The following is a 19,819-nucleotide window of genomic DNA, read 5'->3' as shown; positions in this document are numbered from 1 at the left end:
AGTTTTCTTTGTGTACAGATGGTTTGTTTTCTCAGCCTGCTTTTTAAGTTCTTTAAACATATTCATATTTATTTCTGTGTGTTTATTTCAATATCAGTTTGATATATTGTACACAGCTTGTATTCAATAAACATTTTTTGATTGATTAATAAAATCTCACTGATTTTATTATCTAGAGAAAGATTTTTCTAGAAAATTTGGAGTTGTGGAAAAGGAAAACTCTTCATGGGACAGGGTAAGTAGAAGAAAACTAAATATGAGGACTTCCCTTGTTAGCTTAAGACCATAAAAAGGCATCATGTATAGTAATCTCAACTATATAAAGAAAACAGCAAAAAAGATAATTGGAAGTGAATGTGCCAAATGATTAGAAGTCCTGGTGTCATAGGATTATGAGTATGTTTTTTTTTCTTTTTCCTCTTGCTTTATACTTTTTATTCCTTTGCAGCTTTTCTACAGTCAGTACGTATTACACTGTTATCAGGAGAAGTACGTTGTTTATGTAATTTAGCTAATAAAAATGACCACATTTTGGGTATTTAGAGATGGAGGGACAAACCTAAAAATAAAGCAATAGTTTTCCTCCATTGTTTTCCCAGGCTAGCCAGTCTTCTCTGATTTGTGCTAGAAAATCAGCTTATCAGTTATCTCTACTCTAGAGACATAAAATGTCTCTGCATTTCCTTTTCAGTGACCAGCATCCTGTCTTGTCTGTTTAGGGGGACTTCCTTTGAAGTGTCAAGATCCCGAACAGGGAACCAAAAATCAAAGAAGGGTTCATATCAAATCCAGAGTCAAGGCAAAGTGAGTAGAATGTTTATAGTGGTTATTTCAACAAAGCTGTAAAAGTCTAGTGAACTTTGACCTTTCCAGTGATTCTCTTTTTGAGCTTAAAAATGCACCAGTGCCCTCCTGCTTGTATTACTGTAATCCCCCTCTTTTTTTTTTAATTGCAAAATTTACAGTTCACTTCAAAGTGAGTTACCTTCCATTTTTATTGAAAATTAGGACAAAAATTAGGACAACACCTTGTCTTATAGTGCATAGTCATTCATTCAACTAAAATTTACTAAATACTAGGGCATCTGGGTGGCTCAGTCAGTTAAGCATCTGCCTTTGGCTTGGGTCATGATCTCAGGGTCCTGGGATCGAGTCCCACGTTGGGCTCTGCTCATTGGGGGGTCTCCTTCTCCCTCTCACTCTCCCTCTGTGCTCTCCCTCTTTTCTCTCTCAAATAAATAAATAAAATCTTTCCCCCGAAGTTTACTAAATATCTACCAAGTACCAGGCCTCAGGCTGATGCTAGAAATATAAGACAAGACCTGGTCCTTTGTCTTCTGGGAGCTTAGTGTCTAGATGATGGACATGTGTATATAAACAATGATGTATAGGGAATTATTTCAGAGGCTTTGGTAGGTCCCTGACTAGACAAACACAGCAGCCAGTGGGACATGAGGGAGTAGCCAGTTTTAGTGGGGCAAGATGATAGCAAGAAGGAGGAGACAGAAAAGCATCACAGAAAACTGGTTATCTGGACTGATTACAAATCTTTAGCTTATAAATGGTTAGTCCTTCCTGATGTGAGACTATTACTTTCTCTGTATTGGGTGTGATCCTATTGTCTTATACTCTAGCCATCTGACTGTGTTCTTTGATACATTAAAGGTATGCCTTGTAATTCCTTCCTTTGTTGATAGGTAAGATGAGTTTATAGCATTCAAATTCTATTTCATCATATTCTAAAGACTGGGCAAAATTTAAAAATATGAGTCCTTTTAACATGTATGATTTAGACTTACAAGACAACTTAAGCCTTAAACTTTTTCTTTTTACTTGAAGCATATAATTGCATGTTTGTTCCCCAGTTTTTAGGTGTTGGACTCACTGTGTGGGTCTGATGATTGGAAATACTCCTTGTTTTTCTTGTATAAGCCCCACTCTTAATACTTTGGGTTTAGGATTTCCAACCTTTGCTTTTCTACAGTGGTAGAGAGAGCTTCAGGGCACTTGTAAAACAGTATTACTGTGGAGTTATTTTAGTCTTTATAATTTCTTTCCTTATCTTTTACAGTTTTCTAGCTTGCAACTAATTGGACACCAGATTTTTATGATTTATTTATTGTATTTTTTTTTAGTGACCTTCCTCTTTTTCAAAGAATTCAGCTTCTTTTATGTCATTTTTCATGTCTGGTTTTAAAGTTTATTTGTTTTGAGTTTTCTTTTTTGCACTCATACTTCCTTTTTTTATATAATAGATATAAACACATTTTAGAATAAATAACTGATTTTAAGCATACAGCATAATTGTCCTATACTGTTTTATTTTAATTTAAAATGCCAGTCATGACCTAGCGAATTTATGTTAACCAAGTAAATTGACATGAAGACTTACATTTTGAAAAATACTGTGTTTAAGAGTAGCCTCTTGGGCGCCTGGGTGGCTCAGTGGTTAAGCCGCTGCCTTCGGCTCAGGTCATGATCTCAGGGTCCTGGGATCGAGGCCCACATCGGGCTCTCTGCTCAGCAGGGAGCCTGCTTCCTCCTCTCTCTCTGCCTGCCTCTCTGCCTGCTTGTGATCTCGCTCTGTCAAATAAATAAATAAAATCTTTAAAAAAAAAAAAAAAAAGAGTAGCCTCTTAGTATTCAATGCACCTGGCATCAGTGGGGGTTACAGATAGTTAGAGAGTGAAGATTAATCCCATAAGTTAGTTAAGTAGTGTTTCATTAAGAGCCTTCTACTGTATTAAAATTTTGTTGTATTAAATTTCTGGGTGAACCACTAGGGTTTGGAAATCTCATTGCACTCAAGTTTGGGCTACTCTGTTTTGAGTTTTGAAGAAAGCTGAAGTGGATCTAAAACTCTAAACTTAGTGCTTATGGCCCACAGAATTAACCAACCATAACAGCCATTTTAAGGCCATTTGATATACTTTTCCACGGATAGAACAAGGAGTATGATTGATAAAATGCCTAAGCTGATATAAGAAAACAGTTGTTGGGGGCATCTGGGTGGCTCAGTGGGTTAAGCCTCTGCCTTCAGCTCAGGTTATGATCTCAGGATCCTGGGATCAAGCCCCACAATAGGCTCTCTGCTCAGTGGGGAGCCTGCTTCCCCTCCTCTCTCTCTGCCTGCCTCTCTGCCTACTTGTGATCTCTCTCTCTATCAAATAAATAAATAAATAAGAAAGAAAACAGTTGTCCCAGTTTATGGTAATGTCTGGGGCCCTTAAGAACCTCCACTTAGGTCTTAGCCTAGGGTTCTCTCCACAGACATAGAACTTGAATGATATTTGATGGAACCAGAAAAGTATATACAAACAAAATTATTTGTTTAAGTTGAAATCAAGAATTTCATTCTTCTCAGTGGAGGCTCCCAAGTAACAAAGGGTACTGAGGGCTATCCTGCCAGAGGTAGTAAAGGCAGGTGGGTATTTCATGGGTTGATAGCTCTATCTACCTTGGTCTGCAGTACCAACTTTCAGAAGATTACTCCTTTTCAAAATACCTGTTATTCAGGGAAGATGGGGCCGGTGAAAGAATGGACAATCTGTGGCAAAATATCTGGGATTCTCCATTTGTCACACAGGTACCTCTATTCCCTTGTTAATGAGGGCACACGGGCACACAGTATGACAGCCTTCATATCTGAGGATGTCAGGCCTAAGAGCCTTAGAAATAGGTTAGGTTTGGAGACTGCTGAGAAACAGGACTGGTGAAGGATGTGTACTAGGGGCGTTTAGCATTACTAGCTGAACACCTTTTTTTTTTTTTTTTTTGAATCTTCTAAGATAGAGCTATAGAGTGATTACCAGTTATAGAGAGGATACAGTAATGTCAGAGAGAAAAGTTAGCTAATTCTGCAAACAGGGCCTAATGAGAGGTTATCACTATTGCATAGTCCTCAAAACTCATTGTCAATACAACTAGAGTGACCAGGCTCCATGGGATTGATTCATGCTCATTGAAGACTCTTGAAAGAACAGAATGTCAGTTTACAATAGAGACATTCATCTCTAGTGATCAAAACACTCATCTATGTTCTCCTGGACCCTCACTGCTAAATCCTGAATATTTTGGGGAACCATCCTAGTAATCAGAAGGTTGTTTAGTGATCTTAAAATCACAAGAGAAATGGATGTGTTGTGGGTTGAATTGTGTCCCCAACAAATTCATATGTTGTTGTTCTATCCCCAGTACCTTGGAATGTGAATTTATTGGGAAATAGAGTCATTGTGGATGAAATTAGTTAAGATTAAGAGTAGAGTGGCATCTAGTCCAATATGACTGGGATTATATAAAGGGATGCCTTATAAAAAGGGATGTTATCAACTTAAACTGCTATAAGTTGTCATACATAAGTTGTCACAAATAAGCCTAATGTAATCACAAAGCAAAAACTATAATAAATACACAAAAGATAAACATAGGAATGTAAGCTTATCACTAAAAAAGTCATCCCACCGTCAAGGAAGAGAGCAACAGAAGAAAGAAACAGAGAGGAACTATAAAAACAATCAGAAAACAATGAACAAAATGGCAATAAACACATACCGGTCAATAGTTACTTTAAATATAAATGGACTCAATTCTCCAATCAAAAGACAGAGTGGCTGGATGGATAAAAAAACATGTTATCTGAAAAGACCACTTTAGATGTAAGGACGCATGCAGACTGAATGTGAAGGAATCGAAGAAGACATTCCATGCAAATGGAAACCAGAAGTAAGCTGGAATAGCTAGAGCTCTAGCAGACAAAATAGACTTTAAAACAAAAGACTGTAAGAGACAAGAAAGGGTGTTACATAATGATAAAAGGGTCAATCCAACAAGGAGATAATAACATGAATATGTACCCAATATAGAAGCACCTAAATGTATAAAGCAAATATTAACAGACCTAAAGGAAAAATAGTAGAGGACATTAATAGCCAACTTACAATAATGGGTAGATCACCCAGACAGAAAATCAATAAGGAAACATTGGCCTTAAATGATGCATTAGGGGACGCCTGGGTGGCGCAGTTGGTTGGACGACTGCCTTCGGCTCAGGGCGTGATCCTGGAGTCCCGGGATCGAGTCCCACATCGGGCTCCCAGCTCCATGGGGAGTCTGCTTCGCTCTCTGACCTCCTCGCTCATGCTCTCTCTCACTGTCTCTCTCTCTCAAATAAATAAATTAAATCTTTAAAAAAAAAAATAAAAAAATAAATGATGCATTAGACCAGATGGACTTAATAGATATATACAAAGTATTCCATCCAAAAAGCAATAGAATATACATTCTTCTCAAGTATACCTGGAACACTTTCCAAGATAGATCAAATGCCACAAAACAAGTATTAATACATTTAAGAGGAATGAATCATATCAAGCATCTTTTCTGACCACAGTGGTATGAAACTAGAAATAAATTACATGAAGTAAACAGGAAAATTCACAAATGTGGAGATTAAACAACATGCTTTTGTATAACCAGTGGTTCAACAAACAAATTGAAAGATAAATTTTAAAAAATTTTGAAACAAATGAAAATAGAAATGTAACATACTGAAATTTATGGGATGCAGCAAAAGCAGTTTTTTCTCCCTCCCCCTTTTTTTTGGAGAGAGAGCAAGCAAGTGCAGGGAGAGGGGCAGAGGGAGAGGGACAAACAGAATCTTAAGCAGACTCCATGCTCAGTACAGAGCCCAACGTGGGGCTTGATCCCAGGACCTCAAGGTCATGACCTGGGCCAAAGTCAGATGCTTAACCAATTGAGCCACCCAGGCATCTTGTTTTCTAAGTTTTTATTTAAATTCCAGTTAGTTAGCCTACAGTATTAGTTTCAGATACAGAATTTAGTGATTCATCACTAACATACAACACCTGATGCTCATCACATGTCCTCCTTAACCATTACCCATTTAGCCCATCCTCCCCCACCTCCCTTTCAGTAACCATCAGTTTGTTCTCTATAGTTAAGAACAAAAGCGGTTCTAAGAGGGAAGTTTATAGTGATAAATTCCTACTTCAAGAAACAAGAAGGGCACCTGGATGGCTCGGTTGGTTAAGCATCTGACTTTGGCCCAGGTCATGATCTTGGGGTCCTGGGATCAAGCCCCATGTTGGGCTCCCAACACAGTGGGGAGTCTGCCTCCTCTCTCTGCCCCTCCACCTGCTCATCCACTCTGTCTCTGTCTCTCTCAAATGAATAAATCTTAAAAAAACGAAACAAAAAAAAATCCAAGAAAAATCTCAAGTAAAAACCTAACTTTACACCTCAAGCAAGTTGAAGGAATAAATGAAGCCCAAAGTAGTAGAAGGGGGAAAAAGCAACGATTAGAGCAGAAATAAATGAAATAGAGACTGAAAAGATAATAGAAAAGATGAATGAAACTAAGAGCTGGGTCTTTGGACAGATAAATGAAATTGAAAGCATTTAGCTAGACTCGCCAAGAAAAAAAGAGGACCCAAATAAAATCAGAAATGAAAGAGGAGATGTTACAGCTGATACCACAGAAATACGAAGATCCAAAGGGACTACTGTGAACAATTTACATTAACAAATTGGACAACCTAGAAGAAATGGATAAATCCCTAGAAACATACAACCTACCAAGACTGAAACATGATGAAATAGAAAATCTGAATAGACTGATTGCTAATAAGGAGATTGAATCAATAATCAAAAATCTCCCAACAACCAAAGTCTGGGACCAGATGACTTCACTAGTGAATTCTACCAAACATTCAAACAAGAATTAATACAAATCCTTCTCAAACTATTCAAAAAAAAAAATAGAAGAGCAGAGAACTCTTATAAACAAATTTTACAAGGTCAGCATTACCCTAATACCAAAACCAGGCAAAGATGCCACAAGAAAAGAGAATTGCTGACCAATATCCCTGCTGAACATAAATACAAAAATCCTCAATAAAATACTGACAAACCAAATTCAACAATACATTAGAAGGATCGTATACCATGGATCAAGCAGGCTTTTTCCAGGAATGCAAGGATGGTTCAATGTCCACAAATCAGTGTGATGTACCACATTAACAAGATGGATAAAAATCATATAATTACTTCGATAGATATAGAAAAAGCATTTGACAACATTCAACATCCATTTATGATAAAAACTCTCATCCAAGTGGGTATAGAGGGAATGCACCTCAACATAATAAAGGCCATATACAACAAGTCCACAGCTAACATCATACTCCGTGCCGAAAATCTGAAGGCTTTTCCTCTAAGACCAGAAATAGGACCTGCATGACCACTCTTGCACTTTTATTCAACATAGTATTGAAAGTAGTAACCAGAGAAATTAGGTAAGAGGAAGAAATAAAAGTTATCCAAACTGGAAAGAAAGAAGTAAAATTCACTATTTGCAGATGACATAATAATATATACAGGAAAACCCTAATGAATACACCAAAACGTTGTTAGAATAAACAAATTCAATAGAAGTGTAGAGTACAAAATATATACTCAAAAATATGTTATATTTTTATATGCTAATGATGATCTATCAGAAAGAGAATTAAGACAATCTCATTTACAGTTGCATCAAAAAGAATAAAATACCCAGAAAAGAATTTAACCAAGGAGGTGAAAAACTTGTATATTAAAAACTACAAGGCATTAATGAAAAAAAACTGAAGAAGGCAGAGATAAGTGGAAAAATATTCTGTGCTCGTGAGTTGGAAGAATGAATATTGTTAAAAAGTCTATACTACCCAAATCTCTACCAAAATTCTAATGGCATTTTTCACAGAAATAGAACAATCCTAGAAAAATAGAAAAAATCCTAAGATTTGTATGGAGCTATAAAAAAGGCCAAATAGCTAAAGCAATCTTTTGAAAGAAGAACAGAGCTGGAGGCATCACACTTCCTGATTTCAAACTATTAAAAAGGTATGGTAATTAAAACAATATGGTATTGGCATTAAAAACAGACACATAGACTGTAGAACAAAGTAGCAAGCCCAGAAATAACCCACAAACATACGGTCAATTATAAAAGCAAAGAATATATGATGGGGTAAGGACTGTCTCTTTAGCAAATGGTCTTAGGAAAATTGGACAGTCCCATGCTAAAGAATGAAACTAGACCACTATCTTAAAACACACACAAAAATTAAATTAAAACATTAAATACTTGAATGTAAGACCTGACAATGTGAAACTGCTAGAAGAAAACATAGATGGTAAGATCTTGACATAGGTCTTGGTGATGATTTTTTTTTAAGAGAGAGAGAGGGGATGCCTGGGTGGCTCAGTGGATTAAGCCTCCGCTTTCGTCTGAGTCATGATCTCAGGGTCCTAGGATCGAGCCCTGCATCAGGCTCTCTGCTTAGTAGGGAGCCTGCTTCCCCCTCTCTCTCTGCCTGCCTCTCTGCCTACTTGTGATCTCTCTGTCTCTGTGTCAAGTAAATAAATAAAATCTTAGAGAGAGAGAGTGCATGTGAGAACAGGGAGTGAGGGGAGGGGCAGAAAGAATCTTAAGCAAGCTCCACGCTCAGTGCAGAGCCCGTTACAGGGCTTGATCCCACGACCTTGAGATCATGACCTGAGCCAAAATCAAGAGTCAGACACTGAACTGACTGAGCCACCCAGGCTCCCCTTAGTGATTACTTTTTAAATCTGACACCAAAAGCAAAAGCAACAAAAGCAAAACAAGTTGAACTACATCAAACTGAAAAGCTTCTGCACAGCAAAGGAAACAATCAACAAAATGAAAGCTCAACCTACTGAATTGGGCAAAATACTTGCAAATCATATCTCTAATAAGGGTCTAGTCTCCAAAATACAGAAAGGACTCCACAACTCAATAGAAAAAACCCAAAGAATCCAATTTAAAAAATGGGTAGAGAATCTGGACATTTTTCCAAAGAAGACACACAGATGGCCAGGAGGTTCTTGGAAAGGTAATCATCACTAATCATCAGGGTAATGCAGATGAAAACTACAAGGAGATAACACCTCACACATGTTAGAATGACTGTTATCAAAAAGAAGAAATAACAAATGGTGGTGAGGTTGTGGAGCAAAGGGAGCCCTTCTGTATCCTTGATGGGAATGTAAATTAGCACAGCTGTGATGAAAAATAGTGTGGAGGATCCTCAAAAAAATTAAAAATAGAGATACTACATGATCTGGCAATTCTGGTTCTAGGTATTTATTTGAAGAAAATGAAAACACTAATTCAAAAAGATACATGCACCCTCATGTTCGTTGCTGCATTATTTACAATGTGAGACACGTAAGTAGCCCAAGTATCCATTCATGGCTAAATGGCTAAATGGCTAAAGAAATTAGGGTATACCCCTCCCCCCCAGAATATTACTTAGCCATAAAAAAGACTGAAATATTGCCATTTGTGATAACATGGACAGAACTTAAGAGTATTGTGCTAAGTGAAATAAGACAGAGAAAGACAAATATCCTATGATCTCTTATATATGGCATCTAAACCAAAAAAATATATAAATAAGCTCATAGATACAGAGAACGGGGCAAGGGTGGTGGAAGTAAGAGAAATGGGTGAACATTTCTTCTTTTTTAGTTTAAATAAATTGAGTAAAAATGATAATTTTATTGTTGAACAAAGAAGTAACACTTAAGAACTCTCCTTCAGATGCAGAGATTAATTAAATATGACTATAAAAATGTGAAAAGCAAATTCTAGTCCTATAAACTGGCATGAAATTTAACAAAATGGTAATCTAATTATATTTAAGTGACAAAAATACCATTTTTGAATATTGCATATTTATGTGGAAAAATCAAGAAATAAAGATTTAAGCAAACAAAAGGAAATTATAATCTAACCAGACCCCCAGCTCCCAAAGATCATAACAGTTTCAACTTAGAAGTATTCTTCAATGGGGAACCTGGGTGGCACAGTCTGTTAAGAGACTGACTCTTGGTTTCTGCTCAGGTCATGATCTCAGGGTCATGAGATCGAGCCCTGTGTTGGACTCTGTGTCAGTGCAGGGTCTGCTTAAGTTTCTTTTTCTCCTCTCTCTTTCTCTGCCCTCCTTCTTGTGTTTTCTCTCTCTCTCTCGTGCAAATTAAAAAATACATATATTCTTCCAGATTTTTGCCTGTGTGTGTAAATATTCAGAAGAAAAAAATTTTAAAGTATTTATTTATTTGTCAGAGAGAGAGAGAGAGCAAGCGCACAAGCAGGGGGAGGGGGAGAGGGAGAAGCAGACTCCTTGCTGAGCAAGGAGCCTGAAGCAGGACTCCATACCAGGACCTTAGGATCATGACCCAAGCCAAAGGCAGATGTTTAACTGACTGAACCACCCAGGTGTCCCCAAAAGGAAATATTTTAAATGTATAATTACACATATAGACATATATATGTACAAATATAAATCCTGCATTTGTTCCTTAACAATAGGATGTAAACAGCCGTATACATCAGTACATATGCTTCTGTAACATTACCTTTTCTTTTTAAACATTACAGTTTATCTTGTATTTATTTATTTATTTATTTAAATTAATTATTTTTATTAACATGTAATGTATTATTTGCCCCAGGGGTAAATCGTCAGGCTTACACACTTCGTAGCACTCACCATAGCACATACTCTCCCCAATGTCCATAACCCAACCACCCTCTCCACACCCGTCTTCCCCCCCATAACATCTCTTTATAATAAGAAAAAGTGGAGGGGCCCCCAGGGTGGTGCAGTTAATTGAGCTGCTGACTTTTGGTTTTGGCTCAGGTCATGATCTCAGGGTCCTGAGATTGAGCCCCGGGTCGGGCTTCATGTGCAGCATGGAGTCTGCTTCTCTTTCTCTCTCCGCCTACCCTCCCACCCCCTGCCCTGCTCACTTGCTCTCAGATAAATAAATAAATTTTAAAAAGAAGTGAAATTTGGGCACAGATACATAGAGAGGGAGGAAATGATGTGAAGATGAAGGCAGAGATTCAGGTATTGGGGTGATACTTCTACACACCAAGATTATAGGTTACCCAAGATTAGCAGTGAACCATCAAAAACTGAGGGACAGGCACAGAAGTAATGCTTCCTCACAGCCCTTACTCAGATGGAATCAATTTTGCTGACACTTTGATCTCAAAGTTCTAGTCTCCAGAACTGTGGGATAATAAACTGTTTAAACCAACTAGTTAGTTTAAACTTTGTTAGGGCAGCCCTAATAAGCTGATATGATGCTTCTGCAGACTGGTTCCCACTGTGGAGCCTGATGAATTACCTCGGAGTCCTGTCTAGGGACCAGATTATCTGTAATCCTAAGATCTAGTCTTTGTCCCTTTGGCGGTACTAGAAAACTGTTCCCAGGTTTGGGCCTTTGGGTTTCCTTTTCCTAAATCCAAGAACATCTTCTTTGCTCCATTTAAACTCTCTTTCTTCTCATGGGTTAATACTGTTTATTATATCTCAGTTCTCTTTGTCATACTTGTTATGCTTCATAGTATACCTATATTGCTCCTGCCACGTGTTTATACACGTGAATAATGAAGGAGATTTATAATCCCTGCCCTTTGAAATTTTGATTTGTAAGTTTGTGGTTAGATCTGAGAGTGATCATTTTTAATAAGCACCACAGGTACAGCTCACCTCATTGATTATCTGTTGATTCTTATCACTTTCTTCCTTAGAGCATAATTGAAATTCCAGGCTTTGAAGACACACAGCATGGCCCAACTTTGGTAGGTCCCACTCCTAACTTCATCGCCGTAGGCATTCCCCGCCACTAAGAGTTCAGAAGTAGATAGGGTGTCAGAGCCTGTCCCATTCATCCATCCAACCATTCAACAAAGTTTTTTGAGCACCTGCATCAGTGAAACAAACAGACATAGATCCCTTACCTTCTAACTAAGAGGAAAGAGCTGATAAATTGATAAATACATGAGTTGGGCAGTACTGTAGGAAAAAATAAGGAGGATAGGGAGGTTTTGAGTGCAGGGAGTCTTGTGGGCCTTTTGGTTTTCAATGGGCCATCCTGGGTAGGTCTCATTGGCAGAGTGACTTGAAGGTGAGCCATGTGGCTCTCCAGAAGCTGCGTGTCCCAGGCAAAGAGGACAGTCAGTCTAATGTCCCTGATCAGAATCTGAGTACACCTAGCATGAGAAAGGGAGGTTGTGATGGATGCTGAGGTCTGAAAGAGTACAGGAAGCCAGGTCATGTGCTTACCGGGTATTGCAAGGCCATTTGCTTATACTCATGTGAGATGGGGAGCCGCTGGAAGATTCTGAGCAGTGACATGATCTGACTTACATTTTTAAAGTATCACCCAGGCTGCTATAGGGGGAAAAGGAGCAGAAGCCGGAAGATGCCTCTGATAAGCCAGGTGAAATGCTGATGGCTGGGAACAGAGGGTAGCAGTGGATGTGGGGAGAGGTGGTTGCATGCTGTATATATTTTGAAGGCAGAACCAATCATTTTCTGACTTATTAGATGTGAATGTTGGAGAAGAGAGGTATCAATGAGGACTCTAATCAGGGTGAATCTTGGAATTTTCACTTGGAATGCTGAGCAGAAACATGTCCCAATAAGGAAGCCTGTGTGGTCTGCATGTTGCTGGCAGCCATCCTGTGTTCATGAGGGGAGCCAGCCTGAGGGTGGAGCCAATGCTGTGTTTGGCAGGGCAGAGTAGCAGGAAGAAATTGTCTTGAGGGCAGTGCTGAGCCCACACCTGAAGCCTGATCCACCAAGAGCTCACAAGAGCCAACGAGTCCCCTTTCTTTGTTGTTTGCATCCCAGACTGCTATTCTGCCAGCAGACTGGGAGATGTCTTTCAGATCCACCGTTTGCCTAAAGAAACTTCTCACAGTCCTGTCAGAGCTACCCTTCAGACCTCAGGGGTCTTTCTGCAAATGTTCTTTCTCAGCCTTCTCCCATCTCATCGGTCCCTTGGCACATTTGTCATCCCCTTAAGGGTACTGCAGGAGCAGGGCCATACAGACTGGCACGGCAGAAAGTCTGAAGTGATCAGCCTAACATCCCTGTTAGTAGTAGGAGTAGCTGTGCCTGCATTTGACAAAGTTGAGAGCGGAGATTAGAGGGCTTACCTGAATCAAAGTCTTCTATTTCAAATCTAAGATTAGTTTGTCTGATTAGCTGGTCACAAACCACGTGTCACATAGAAAAGAGCAGAGCTTTGCAGGAGGAGGCCACCTGGCTTGTTGCTTCTCTGACTGGAAGTGTATTGGGACAGATACCACAGATCTGATCCTTAGCTTTCCAGATGCAAGAATTATTGGGCCCTTTCACTCAGGATGATTAAGTTGAGAGGGATTAATTCATCATAGTCAAACTTACAAGAGACTGATGTTTAAATTGGCTTGTCATGTTATTTATAATAGGAAGTGTTTCTCAGACTTGAACTTGTGGACCGTTGACTATATCCCCATTTGACAAATACTGCTTTCATACTTACATTATGAGACGTTAAATGGTCACCTGATTGAGACAGCCCTAAAGGTAAATCCAGTGTGGGCATTGATAGTACATGGCATTACTCTGTAAAAAGGTGGTGATCCAGGTGATGCTTTTGCTAACATTTTTGTATGTATCTTTCAAATGAAAACACAACATTTAAAGATTATCCTAAGGAATTCATGGACCTCTGAGTATTTGATTAAAGACTCCAGTATGAAAAACAATGCAATAGGAGAAGGCTTTGTTTGAACATTGGGGCCAGTTATGTATACAGGATGCTCTAAAGCAAGTCTACTCAGGAAACTGGATTGTAGATCTGAAGGCAGATTGTTGGGTGTAGAATAAGGGCAGAGGGAGTTGGCTGTTCTCAGGGAACATAGCCTGTAGATAAGGGGAGCTAGTTATCCTAGCTGTACTTTTCCTACAAATGCTTCTGTTTAAAACTACCAGTCATGGAGAACAGAGTTCCATCTTTCTTGCATTATGGTAGAGAAGCACTGACAAATTATTATCCACTAACTTCCTTTTTCCTACACTCATCTTGAATCCGTGAACTCTCTCTGCCAATGCATCATTTCTAGGTAAATAGGAAGTGTGCTCTCTTCCTGACGAGGAAGGAGCTTGGACCAGATTGGTGGAACACTAAAGCCTATGCATGCTCTTTCCAGTTAGCATGTGCCTAGTTTCTATCACTGAACTAAAATTATGAGGGACTCTTATATTCTATAGGAGATGATAAAAGCAACTTAAAAAAAAAATCTCTTCCAGTGCAGTCTACAGCAGACTCTGAGAATCCATCATTCTTCTCTAATGATTTCACCCCGTATATCTGGCTACTCCTATTTTAGATCTGCCTTTAACAAACCCTCCCCTTTTTCACCTCCAGCCTCAACTGAGGAACTGGGGAGCACTCACCACCCATTGTCACATACTCCCTCCTGGCTTGGAACCAGCCTGGATTGGAGCCAGACTCAGTGCTGGGTTGCCTCCAAACAGGCCAGGCGGGAGAATGCATCCTGTTCCCAGGCGGCGATTCCAAGGGCCGTGTGCGATCACCAGTTCTTCCCTGGCCCATCAGAGCCCGGCAAGGGCATGTAACCCTTAAGTCATTTGGCCAATGCCTGCCTGTTCTCTAATAGGGTCAGAAATGGGGGGAGGGATGCCTGGGAGGCGGTGAGAAATGAGAGGGCTCCCAGGGAGCAGGGCTCTGGAGTTTTCCCAGTATCCCTTCTGATTGGTGAGTGCCTAGGCCATCTCAGTTGTTAAGTATTTTGTATATCACCCCTGCATCTGAGACAGGCAGCAGTCAACCAAATGGCCTAGAAGAAACTACATCCAAACGTTGTACCAACGTTTGTACCAAACCAAACGTTGGTACAACAACAGTAAGACATTCCCTTTGGGTGCGACGTCCAGGTTAGGTGTGTTGAGGCGGACGCTATGGGCGGGAAAGTTGGGTATTGCTGGAAGCTGGAAATCAGGGAATGATATCACCTTTCAATCATTACTTGTATAACCTTGGGTCAAAGAACACCTGGGTTCTAGCTTTGGTGATTGGGTCTCGAGCACACCGCTTCATCTTGTCGCAGTTAATTCACCTACACAATAGCAGGATGGTTGAGGTGATACTGAGACACAGCTTTGCTTGGTGCAGGTAGGAAGTCAGGAATGCAGTCCTGAGAATGGATGGCGGCAGTGATAGTGTTTATTTATAGGTTAAGTCTTCCTGTGGAAGAAAGCATCCACTTTCTTCCTGTATTTTAACAGGATATATTTAGGTTCTAGACCAGGCCGTGGAGCTGAGCATCTGGCAAAAGGCAGAAAAAATAAACAGGTGTACTCAATGTCAACCTGATAATTTGCCCAAGAGTCTCAGTATTTTTGCTCCAAGCAGGACGTGTGTGTGTCTCCTGTCGAATCAGATCACAATTAAACCATGCTTTTTTTTCCTTGTAAAAACAATTTTTCGTGTCATTTAAGTTCTTTCTTATTTCCCCTCTGAAAGGGCTCCTGTCATGCAGCCAGATGTGACATTGGTCTCTGAGCACAGGGTAGGTTATGGAACCGTCTGGCATGGTTTGGTTCATGATCACTGCTTTCAGTACTTGGTAAGACAACAATAAAAAGAATCATTCATTGGTTATATTTTTTTCTGTGGAAATAGAGTTGCTTAACAGAAGAAAAGGAAATAGAGCAACTGTTACTAAATGACCCAAAAGCAGAAGCTGAGTTCCTTCCACATGAGTGTTCAAGTGTTTCAGCTACGTACTGTAGTCTTGGCAGCTCAGAATTAGGGACGGCCCGGACTGTGTCGTGCAAAGTCCAAAGCAAAGGTCTATGAGCCACCAGAGGAAAGCGGGCAGGTAGGTAAGTGCGTGAGGTGTTGGGGGTGAATGCTGGAGCAGAACCACTCAGCACGAGCCCCCCCTCAGAAACTGAGTGATAATCACATAACAGCAACACGCACTGCCTACTTTCTGATTTCTCAGATCACGTTGTGTTTCAGGAACTTTGTCGAAACTGACTCTGTGCAAGACCAAACCCCTGACTGGCTGAACAGTAAGATCATTTGCTAGAGTGGGGAGCCGTTTGGCATCTGAACGTCTTGAAAATACCTTTATTACAAAATAGCTTCGAGTCTGGGACAAAGATTACGATTTTAACGATATGCACTTAAATGTGAATTGTTATCATTAGTTGGACAGATATCAAATTTGTCCAACACGGAGTTCCTAGCCTCTTTTAGCCCCATAAAATCCATAAATACAGTACCAAGTGGGAAATAGAGGCTGCTGGGTGAGTAGTAAAACAGCCGATTGCTTCTCTGGCAAAGGGAATTTTCACAACTCATTCATGTGCTGCTGAATTAACGCAAAGACTTGCTTGGTATCTGTTTTTCATTCTGAGAAAAGAGCAGCCGTGATTGTAGTTCTCGGAGGAGAAACGGTACTTGACAGAGAACAGCCCTGCAAGGTAGGGCCCGAGTTTTCACAGGGAGAACTTCATTACACAGAAAGGATTTGGGGGTGGTATTTTAGCACATTCTACCCCCCAAAATTAAGTTTTCTGATTGCTCTTGTTGTTAAAACTCCAGTGTAGTAAATATTTGCGAGGCTCTCGTTTCTGCGTCCTCTGACCCGAACCCACTGTGAGGTTCCCCCAAAAGGAGAAGGCTCTGCCTTTGTTTTCAACATGTTTGCTATTGGCTGGGGGAGTCTTTATAGCAATGGCTACTTCATGACTCTTATTAATGACATGACTCATCTAAATTTGACAAAGGAACTGCTCCGATTTGAGGGCTTTAAAAAAAAAAAATTCTCAGGTGCGTGAAGATTATTATTATTATTTTTTTAAAGATTTTATTTATTTATTTGACAGAGAGAGATTACAAGTAGGCAGAGAGGCAGGCAGAGAGAGAGAGGAGGAAGCAGGCTCCCTGCTGAGCAGAGAGCCCGATGCGGGACTCGATCCCAGGACCCTGAGATCATGACCTGAGCCGAAGGCAGCGGCCCAACCCACTGAGCCACCCAGGCGCCCCTGGGTGCGTGAAGATTATTAAAAGCACTTGCAACCAACCACTTGCTCGGACTGGTAGCCAATTCGCCAATTCTTTTGACCTGGCGACCAGAGATTTTTAGAAGTAATTCTTTGTGCCATGAGGCTGAGCTGCTTATTTTCTTAGTATGTCCATCTCCTTGCTTGCTTGGGAGGAAGAGAGCTTGCAGGACCCCACTGCCCTCTGCTTGCTGGAAACAATGCGGACACAATGGCAGGCCCAACGCTCTTGTCTGTTTAACTGAGACACAAGTTGGTGCTTAGCTCTGTTTTCTTTTGTTTTGCTTTTGTTTGCTTGTTTGTTTTTTGTTTTTGTTTTTGTTTTTGTACTCAACTCTTACCTGGGTCACCAGTCAGAGCCCCCGGGTCCTCCCTAGTGAGTTCATCAGTCACCTGCTGGTGTCACAGTCTCTGGTCCTTCTACCTCCAGCCCCTCCCACGCAACAGAGCTGGACTAATCCTTCTCAGTGATGGCGTCCGCCTTATGAGGCCCCTCTTTTGGAATTTAGTTAGCAGTCATGCATAGAACTGAATGCAAGCCCCTCACCCTAGAATTTGCAGCCTTCCTCACTCCACTGGGCTCGGCTGACCTCGGTACCTAAGCCTTGCTGCCGTGAGCTCCGCTGCGTTGCGGTCTCTGCTCTTCTTTCTCCTTCGACGTTCTCATTTTCCCTTTCCCCACCTTTGCTCTCTGTCCTTATACTGATCTCTTGCCTTTGTTTGTACCATTTCTCATTTTTCCTTCTGTTCACTCATTCAATAGACATTGAGCTTCTACCGTATACTGGGCAGCGTTTTGGGCCCTGGGGATACACACTGTGCAGTTTGGATGACATCATCCCCTCTTTTCCCTCAGTACAAGACACACCGCCCTCAAGAGCCCAAAGGTTTCCTGACTGACTCCTGCAGACAAGGAAGCTGGCTGAGTATAAAGGTTTAGAAGCAGAAGCTTGGGAATCAGATAAATCTCGGTTGGAATTTTGCTCTGCAGCAAGCATCTATGGTATACTAGGCAAGGTATGCAAGCTTTTTTTTTTTTTTTTAAAGATTTTATTTATTTATCAGAAAGAGAGAGAGGGAGAGAGAGCGAGCACAGGCAGACAGAGTGGCAGGCAGAGGGAGAAGCAGGCTCCCCGCTGAGCAAGGAGCCCGATGTGGGACTCGATCCCAGGACGCTGGGATCATGACCTGAGCCGAAGGCAGCTGCTTAACCAACTGAGCCACCCATTTTATTTATGTATTTGGGAGAGAGAGAGTGAGAGCAAGAGAAGCGAGAGAGTTAGAGAGAGAAGCAGACTCCCGCTGAGCAGGGAGCCTGAGGTTTGGCAGGGCTTGATCCCTGGATTCAGCCAAAGGCGGATGCTTAACCAACTGAGCCACCCAGGTGCCCCCAGTACACAACCTTTGCAAGCCTTCTGGTGCCTCATCTATCTAGTGGGGATCTAATGGGGATCATAGTTCATCGTGGGCTTATTGAGAGAGAGGCAAGGGGGAGTAGTCCACGGTGGGGTTGCCCGTATTATCTTTGTCTTCTCTCAAGCTTCTGTGGCAAGTGGTGCCTGGTTAAGAATGAGTGAATATCACTGACAGTGCTCTTGTGTGTTTCATGAAACTCCTTCCTCACTCAACAGCACGCAACAAGTGTGTGTGAATGTATGGAGAGGCAGGGGACACTTGACTGTCTCGTTTCTTCTGCTGGATCCCCAACTCCTCAAGGACATTGGCTTCTGGCTGTCTGTCTATATGACCTCCCCCCATGATGATGGATGGACTCCTGTGAACTGAAAGCCATCAGGAGAGAGGTGGAAGATTTCTTAGTTGATCTGAGGCTAATGGGAGAGGGAAACTTACAAAGCAGAGGGTGCCTGAAATTTCCAGCTAGTGTTAAGCGGCCATAACAAAGTATAACCCGTGGCTTCAATTTGGTCTGTCAAAGATGAAATTAAAAGTGAATTTGAAGTTTCACAACATAGTTCTCTCTATTACGGGTGCCGCTGTGCATTAAAATCGTCTGTGTGAGGCTCATTGGGATGGGCAGAGATTCAATCACTGCTAATGGCTTAAGGAAATGGGGTGGTGAGAATTAGGGTCATCCATCCCAATTGGGGCAAGAAAGAGAATCAGGAAATGTGTTTTTCAATCTTGACATCTTGCCAGCTGGAGCTAGAAGGAAATGTTTTTCTGAACTCATTGAGCAGCCTACTCACAAATCATAGAGATAGCGGCATTCAGTGAGAATAGAAACAATTTTTATGTGGTCTAGCTAAAGACTTGCACCACCCACTCAGAGTTGTACAGAGCACGCCTTAGGGACCCTTGAAACTGTACTGGCCCAAGAGGTGGAAGCCCACTTTAGCAAATGCTGTAACTGGCTTTATGCAATGGGGGTATTTATGTATTTCCCAGTAACATTAATTTATTTTAAGAAATATACTGTATGCCTATTTAACCATCAATAGATGGCTAAGATTTCATTTACCTGGTATAATATTTAGGTGTGGTATCTGGTTTTGCATACTGATGTTAAATAGTCTTAAAAAGAATGAATATTCTGAACAGTTTACAAACCAACTTTGTCGTCTTCAAAAAAATTTTTTTTACGTGATCTCATCTGGTTCTTATGACAACCCTTGGGACAAGGTTCTGGGTAGATAATCGTCATCATGTAACAGGTGGAGAAAGAGAGAGGTGAAATGCTCAAGTCACCAAGCCTCTAAGTAGGAGAGCCAGGATAAGAGTCCTAGTGGCCATTACGTTTATTATTATTATTATCATAATCATCATCATCATGATTATTAATATTGACTTTCTGACATACTTCTCTGCTTTTTCTTCCCTTCTGTCCTGTACTCAGAGAT

The 19,819-nt window shown here is 40.7% G+C and overlaps 1 long non-coding RNA gene across 1 annotated transcript; it reads left to right on the top strand.

Annotated features, from left to right (window-relative positions):
* Positions 1–208: 208 nt before the first annotated feature.
* LOC122901836 lies at positions 209–18,708 on the top strand. Its single transcript, XR_006383686.1, has 4 exons — positions 209–235; positions 720–804; positions 17,818–17,978; positions 18,593–18,708. It is a non-coding gene; the product is annotated as an uncharacterized LOC122901836 (long non-coding RNA).
* The last annotated feature ends 1,111 nt before the right edge of the window (positions 18,709–19,819 follow it).

This window comes from Neovison vison, chromosome 3 (assembly GCF_020171115.1).
Source record: "Neovison vison isolate M4711 chromosome 3, ASM_NN_V1, whole genome shotgun sequence".
In the NCBI taxonomy this organism is placed as follows: Eukaryota; Metazoa; Chordata; class Mammalia; order Carnivora; family Mustelidae; genus Neogale; species Neogale vison.
This window is presented reverse-complemented; position numbering and strand designations above follow the sequence as displayed.